Source organism: Lipotes vexillifer, unplaced genomic scaffold (assembly GCF_000442215.2).
Source record: "Lipotes vexillifer unplaced genomic scaffold, Lipotes_vexillifer_v1.1 scaffold216, whole genome shotgun sequence".
NCBI lineage: Eukaryota > Metazoa > Chordata > Mammalia > Artiodactyla > Lipotidae > Lipotes > Lipotes vexillifer.
The window spans coordinates 1,854,006-1,862,288 of record NW_006779100.1 but is presented as its reverse complement, the minus strand read 5'-3'; positions in this window follow the sequence as shown (position 1 = coordinate 1,862,288).

Here is an 8,283-nt window from a genome sequence, read left to right as displayed (position 1 = left end):
CCGCCCCGCCGCACCTGATCAGAAATGCTGGAAGCCCTGAGCCTCGCTCCAGGGCTGGCTCCTTTACAGCTGTGTTTGCAGCTGGCCAGCTGGCCGGAGACCCCCACTGGAAGGAAAGCAGGAGGCGGGGCTTAGGCAGCCCTACACAGGCCTGCCACCTCCTCCTTCTAAGAGAGGTTTGTGAGAGGGAGAGAAGCCAGGAGGGTGTGACAAGTGGAAAGGAGTCTTGCCCCGACCTCTCCCAACTTATCCAGATTGTACCATTTCCCTTTCTTCCTCGAGGTTGATACTCTTCTCCATATTACAGGAGATACAGTCAACAGCAGTCCAGCTCCTGCCTGGCATTCAGAGAAAGCGAGTGCTTGTCATGCATTAGCCTCTTCCTCCTCCTCCCCTGTCAAATGATCTCTCAACCAAGGTTGGGAGAAATGAACCTTCCCTTCCTCCCGGAACATATTAAGGACTTCATTTCTCCTTGGGATTGCTCAATTTCCCTTCCTGTGTTTGCAATTTGCCCCAGCATGTGACTTGCATTTGGCAACTCTTGTCCTGGGGTGTTGGGGACGGTGGAATTATGCCTCTCACACCATGTTTCTGTACCACGGAGTCAAATTGCACTTTTTGGCTAGACCCATCTGTCCCCTGTCCCCGCCGAGGGCTCTCCTCTGCCGAGCTGCCAGCTCCAGGACCTGTCTTCCTTGTGCACCAGCTCAAGTAGCTGGAGGACATCTCTCTCTCCCTCCCTCTCTCTCTCTCTCTCCTTTTTTTTTTCTTTTGGCCCCAGCACTTCCTGTGTTTCCGTGGGGGAGAGTGTAGCAGATCTGGATTCCTGGTGTTGTGGGGGCATGGCACACATGAAGCTTCTATCTGGGGTGATGTTTCTGACTGTGTAGCTTTGAGCCTAGTTCTCAAGCATCTGATGGTCCTGTGAACTGCCCATTAACCTTTTGAGACATTTTCTGCTTAATTCAGTCATTCCATTTCTATGGATTCCAGCTGGGAACCATGACAGTCAGTAGTAGTTGAGTCCCTGACCTGACCTTCCAAGCCTGACTTTCTCATCAGTTCCCACTTGAAGTAAGAGAAGGGACCCAGACTGTGTGTCAGGGAAGGATACTAATGTACTCACATTGTTCTTTTGTGTTGGGGGAGGCCGTGCTGTGGAAACTGCACTCAACCCAGAGTTGGAACCACATGCTTTAGTCTTCATTTTGTCAAAACTTACCCAGTGACCTTAGACAAGTCATTTTCCCTCCATGGGTTTCCTCATTTATCAGATGGTCTAAGTGAAGATGCAGATCAAAAGATGCCACATTTCCACATGGTTCCTGTTCTTGGAGCCTAATTTTCATCACAGTGGCTCCACTTAATAGACTATTTTTGTTTTTCCTGTAATAACTTGTAACTATAGTTCAAGCAAAAAAGCTTGACGCATGGTTAATTTTATTGCCCCGTGCCAGTCCTGGTTTCCAACCCCAGACTCAGCTGTATCCCAGCTTTAAAAGCCCCAAAGCTGGAGCTCTACAAAAGAAGGATTAAAATATGTGTATTCAAGCTATTTATAGGGACTGGGTCTGGGAAGCGTGTCTTCATTCTACTTATGGGTGGCATCATCTTTACTTACAGATGGTGATGGTTTATGAAATCAGCCCGGGCTTGGGTCTTGAATCCTGGCTCTGAGTGGCCTTGAGTGAGGATCATACAGGTTCCCACATACTGCTCCATGCTGCCAGCTAATGGGTTGGGACTGACTTACTGTCCCAAGAAGGCTGTGAGTTTCTCAGGAGCAGGAACCATGTCTTAAATGGATTTCATGTCCTCTCTTACCTCTCTCACTTCGACTTTTATATACCTATGTATATGTGGAACATCTCTGGAAGACCATCCAAGAAACTGACAGCAGTGGGGGCCTCAGGGAAGACTGGAGCCAGGAGGAAGTGAGAGATTAACTCTTCACTGTACACTCTTGAGTATTTGACCATGAACATAATGTAATTACAGTTTTTTTAAACTGCTTAATAGAGAAATAAGAAAACTCACATCTCCATTTTTATTTCATTTTACACAATAGTGTATTTGTTCAACTCCCCATTTTGGGGCATTCTGATTTCTCTGTCTGGTTAGGGGTTGTCGCTCACCTCTCTTCAACCTGGGAAGGCCTCCCAGAGGAGGTGACTTCTAACGGATGAGTAGGAGCTAGTCAGGTGAGGGAAGGCATTCCAAGCAGAGGGACCATTAATAAGGTGTGGGGCTTGTGAGAAAATGCAAGGAAGGAGGAATTAGTGGACATCAGCCTGAAGGGATGGGATAGGTCATTTAGGGCTCCTGAAGCATCCTGGCAACTTGAATCCCTGGACTTTATCCCCGACACAGTGAGAAGCCACTGAAAGGATTTTAGATTGGGGAGTGATACTGATCAACTGTATAAATCAGCGACTCAGATTATAGCAGTTCCCATGGCTTGTTGGTAAGACAGCTGGATTCTTATCTCCTAGGACCCTCAGACTAACGGTGTGATCATGGGACCCTCACCAGAACATCAGGTTATACTACTTTTTGCGGGACTGTCAGTGTCTCTGCTATTTAGAGGCAGAGGGTCTTTAGAAGGTCAGTATTACTGTCCTAGATGATATCTGGGGTGATGTTCACGGGAGATTTCATGGAATCAGATTTTTAGTGATGGGGAAAACTTAGGAATCCAATTCAGCTACAAATCCAAGTATTTTTGAGGAGCACTTGGGCTTCTGCAGGCATGTTTAACCTGAAAACCTTTTTCTGATCCTAAATGCCTTGAAATAAGTTAAAGACCACCTGTGTAATCTTAGAAGCTCAGATTCTGAGACATTGTCAGAGGGATCCAGTTCTTCCTACAAATGTTCTCTGAGCACTGAGTCTATGGCAGCATGAACCTGACAAGCAAATATCCCTGCCCTCTGTGAGGTCAGTCTAGCAAAATACAAGAGGATATGAGATAAATGGGATAATTTAAAACAGGAAGTTTTACTGTTGAACTCTGATATTAAAGTGAGAACAGAGAAGAAAACATTTGTATATCTTCAAGTTCAAGCCAAGATTTTTTTATATCTTAAGGATTTTACCTGTTTTCTCTGAGGCTAACATGGGTGTCACCAGTGATGGCCAACATTTCCTGAGCTATAAGTTGCATATCATTTTCCCAGGCTTTAGCTGCAACACCATGACCATGGCCCTTATTTTCATTTGAGGGAGGCTGGGTAGATTAATTAATACTTACGAAGTTTTGCATTTAGTTTAGTAAAAGTTGGAATGAAATACATCTAATGCAAAAAGAAAAATGCAGGGCCTTCCCTGGTGGCGCAGTGGTTGGGGGTCCGCCTGCCGATGCAGGGGACGCGGGTTCGTGCCCCGGTCCGGGATGATCCCACGTGCCGCGGAGCAGCTGGGCCCGTGAGCCATGGCCGCTGAGCCTGCGCGTCCGGAGCCTGTGCTCCGCAACGGGAGAGGCCACAGCAGTGAGAGGCCCGCGTACCGCAAAAAAAAAAAAAGAAAAAGAAAAGAAAAATGCAAAGGGTAATTTACAATTCAAACCAGAACACTTTCCAGAGTGAAAGGGATGCAATTTAGTAATTTCATCCTGAAAACAGGTATGAACTGAGGCTGTCCCAGGGAAAGCAGGCACCTTTGCTGTGTATCACTTAGCGAACTCACTCTGTTACCAAATTGGTTGACTGGACCTGCCCCGGGGTCCTAGTCTGGGCCGAGACTCCTTGTCTTGACCAGGGAGGTTCTCTTTCCAAGCGGATTCGCGCAGCCAGTAACGAAACCCGTGCTGAGACTGGAACAGCAAAGCTTTATTCGATGGTCAAAGAACGGAGAAGAGGGAGCCTTGTTTGCAAATCAAAAGTTCCCGACGCAATTCAGGCAGAGACACCAAATATACAGGAGGGTTGAGGTAAACGGGAGGGAATTGGAAAGAGGGGGAGGATTATTAATGACATCCGAGAACAGTGGTGTGGTTTGGCCCCGGAATTGATGCAGCACTCCTCTTCAGTCCTCGTTTGGGCTTTTCTGATTGTTGTCATGGCAATTGTCAACTGTCATGGCGCTGGTGGGCGTGTCATTTAGTTAATGTATTACAATGAGCTTATAATGAGGCTCAAGGTCTACTGGAAGTCAAATCTTCTGCCACCTTGGGCCTAGATGGTTATAACTAGTTCTTGTTTTTTTCTCTTTGCAGCTTCATCCTGAAACTTAGATAAGAGCTGTCGGTTTCCATTTGAGGACAGGGCAGGGGTAGGATTCTGGGGCTACAGCCTTGGTAACAGTTCTACTTAGAACCAAAGAAAGGCCAACTGTTAGTTTATTCATAAATAAAAGTTGGTTTATTCATAAATAAGGGTTGACCACGCCCCACCCCCATAAGCAGTCTGGAAGTGGGGTGTTGCTGGTGGCCCAGCAGCCCCAGAGTGCAAGGGTGGAAGGCTCTGATTCCCTTGGCCTTTCCCTCCAAGTGCCAAGATGACAGATCCAGCCACTGCAACCACGTCGGAAGAAAAGGTGCAGTCCTGGGACCATGAAAGCTGAGGCTTTCCAGAAACCCTAGTGGACTTATGCTTATTCAGCACTGGCCAGAGCTGTCTTGTAGCTTCCAAGTGCAAGGGAGGTGAGAAGCTGTGTTTTCAATGAAGGAGTAAACCAAGGAAAGAGAAAGTTGGAAGGGCTTTTGGTCCAACCTACAGAGTGTCGGCTATAGGCTCCAAATGGGAAACACACACAGAGCTGTGGGAGCAGAAGAGAACACACCTAACTCTGCGAAGGTGATGAGGGTGACGGAAAGACTTCTGAGGCTGGAAACCCAGCCTCCGTTGACTCGATGGATGGAGAGCTCCGCACATGGATGCTGAAGGTGAGAAAGGGTGTCGTAGGCAGAGCTAACCACAGGTAGCACAGGGCCAGGCTCAGGAAATTAGGCCCAGCAGGTAGGAAGGGGCCAGATGCTAATGAGTTTGATTTTCATTGGTTATGAAATCATCTGAGGGCTTCCAATGTAGATTTCAGGGCATCCCCAGATCTACCTAATCAGAACCTCCAGGGGATGCCCGGCAAGTTTGGGAAAGCTGGCTCCAGTCTTGACCAGGGGTTCTCAAAGTGTAGGTGCTGCCTAAAGCCACCCACAGCACCTCCCCCGCCCCCCCGCCCTACACACACACCAGGCATCAGAATGGCAGTCCATCTGGTGAGGGAGCTGCTTGATGAGGGGATGGTCACTGGGTCACTGCTCTCCTGTCAGTTTGGCTGGGCCAGGAATGAAGGTGGACCAGTTCTGCAGGTGGGGTGAAAACAAAACCTGGAAAACAGCAACAGAGAGTTATCCAGGTTCTTTCTGAATGTGACTGAGACCATTCCTGAACCAGCCCAGCCAGGGGCCCTCCTTCCCAGGGAGCCAGAGGGAACTGGGAGAAAGATGAGTCATCAGTCTCTGGCTGGGGTTTCCAGTGGGGCTCACCCACACTCAGGGCTCCCCCACCACCCCTCCCTCTTTAAACTCTAACTCCTCACCTCCCCCACTGAGGAGTTAGCCCGGGGAAGATGGTTCAACAATAACTACTGGGCTGGAGGGAGGGAAGGAAGGAGCGAGAGGACCCAGATGCTGGTGCTTTACTCCCTGGGCAAATTCGGAATTAACCTGCTATCAGCAGCACTAGTTTTGCAGGTAAAGCACCATTCGCCTTGAGTCAGATATATATCCCCAATAAATCTCAGTGACCTCTGGGACTCTGGGCTGGCATTGGTATTGGTAGCTAGAGAAAACATAGGAGAAAACCACAGCACTAATTTATAATGTGTAGTGCTGGCCCTCAGAATGTGAGGTCGGTCACCTTCCCATCTCCCCTTTTATTTCATCAACAAACAGTCCTTTGAGAACTTGCCATCTGCAAGAGGCTGTGATGGCCCTGAGGCCCCAGGAAGAAAGGGAAGCCCTTCAGTTTGGAGCAGAGGAGACAATAAAGGTGTGATAAATAAATAAGCAAAGGAGACTTCCCTGGTGGCGCAGTGGTTAAGAATCTGCCTGCCAATGCAGGGGATGGGTTCGACCCCTGGTCCAGGAAGATTCCACATGCTGCAGAGCAACTAAGCCCACGTGCTGCAACTACTGAGCCTGTGTGCTGCAACTACTGAAGCCGGCGCGCCTAGAGCCCGTGCTCTGCAACAAGAGAAGCCACCGCAATGAGTAGTCCGCGCACTGCAACGAAGAGTAGCCCCCGCCCTCCGCAACAAGAGAAAGCCCAACGCAGCCAAAAAAATAAAAAATAAGTAAGCAAAGAGCTGTGACAACACAACACTGGGGCCATCAAGGAGGGGCATTAACCTGGAATAGAATAGGGGCAGGGGGTGGGGTGCAGGCAAGGAAGTCTGAGCCAGTCTTGAAAAGTCAGCTCTAGTTGACCAGCCAAAAGGAAGTTTTCTCTTCCCCCAGAGGGATCACATGGGGATTTCAGGGATAAAACAGGTGGTGTTTACAGACTTCTCTTCTTCCACCTTCACCCCCCACCCAACCCCAGAAACTTCACTTCCATGCCCAGTTAGACTAACTTTTAGTATTTTGTGATCCAGACAATGAGCAGAAAAGGCCCAAAGGGGAAAGTGTTTACTGAGGGTGGGGTGGGGGGGAGAGTGAGTCTTCTGATAAAGAGTGGAATGGGGAAGAGGGAGGGAGGCGGGTGTCACTCCTGGCTGTTGAACTGCTTCTGGAACTGGGCCCTGCTGTACAGTTAAATCAGTGGGCTTGGATGTGGCTTTCCCTCAAATCTTGGCATCTAGAGCCCTATGGCTCTGCTCCGCCTATCAGCCACGCTAATCGCAGTAGCCACCCATTCATTCACTCATTCATTGAGACAGAAGATACAGCCGTGGACAAAAGAAAACCTCTGACCTTATGGACTTCTGTCCCAGTAGGGAGACAGGCAAAGAACAATCAAACCAGTAAGGGATAAAGAGCAGCAAGAAAGAGAGGGGGAGAGGGAGGGGGAGAGGGAGGGAGAGAGGGAGGGGGAGAGGAGGTATACTAGTTTACTGTGTTGGGGGAAGGCCTCCTCTGTAATAAGGTGACAGGTGGGCAGAGACCTGAAGGAGTGATGGAGGAAGGAGCCGTGTAGATAGGTATCTGGGGGAATCACATTCCAGGTGGAGAGAGCAGCACCTGCAAAGGTCCTGAGGCAGGACTGCGGGGGGAACCCCAAGCTTGCCAGTGCTGCTGAAACAGGATGAGCAAAGCAGGGAGTTCCCTGTAAGAGAAGAGACCCAGAAGGAGTTTAAGAGCACCAGCTTTGCAGTCATGCGTGCCTGGGACCTGCTGTTTAGTAGCTGTCTGCACTTAGGCAAATTGCCTAATTCTCCCTATGGCTCATTCTCCTTGTCTATAAAGTGGAAGGAACAGTGTTATTGCCCTTATGGGGTTCCTGTTACTGAACCATACTTCGGTCTGCTTGCCTGAAGCACAGCAAAGCCAATCCACTGACACTGGGTTGTGGTGAAGGAAAGTACAGTGTTTATTGCATGGCGCCAAGCAAAGAGAACAATGTTCAAAAGACCCGAATTCCCCAGTGGTTTTCAGGGAAGGGGTTTTAAAGACAGTGTGATGGAATGCGTCACAGGATGCGTGATTAGCTCGTGGACAGTTCTCTGATTGGTTGATGGTGAGGTAACAGGGTGATGTTTCAGGAATCTCAGTTGTCAGCCTTCTGGTCTGGGGTCTACATTCTGGTGGCCAGCATGCAGTTAACTTCCTCCACCTGATGGGGGGTTCAGTATCTTTAAGACAACTCAAGGACATGGCTCAAATTATTATCTATAGCCTTTGAGGAGGAAGCAAAGGTCTTGACTTTGTTTTTATGGCTAAACTATTATTATTTTGTCTTGCTTGAGTGTTTTCCTTTGATTCTGCATGTTCTGGCTTCTCTGATTAAATTTGCTCTTTAGAACTTGGGGAAGACCTAGGAGGCTAAATCTTTTCCATCAGCAAGAGGCTGATGGAACAAGGGGTTCCTTGTTCCAACAAGGGGTGGGACAAGGGGTTGGCAGGGGGAGGTCTATCCCCGGGAAGGCCCCACAGGGTCCTGCTCAGTTTCATTCCACATACTTTTATTATATGTACAATGTGTACATGTTCATTATTTACTTTAACATTTGCCCAAAGAGATTTTTCCAACAACACATGCTAAATTTTTTTCTTTTTTTCCAATTTTTTTAATTTGAATTTTATTTTATTTATTTATTTTATACAGCAGGTCTTTTTTTTTTTTT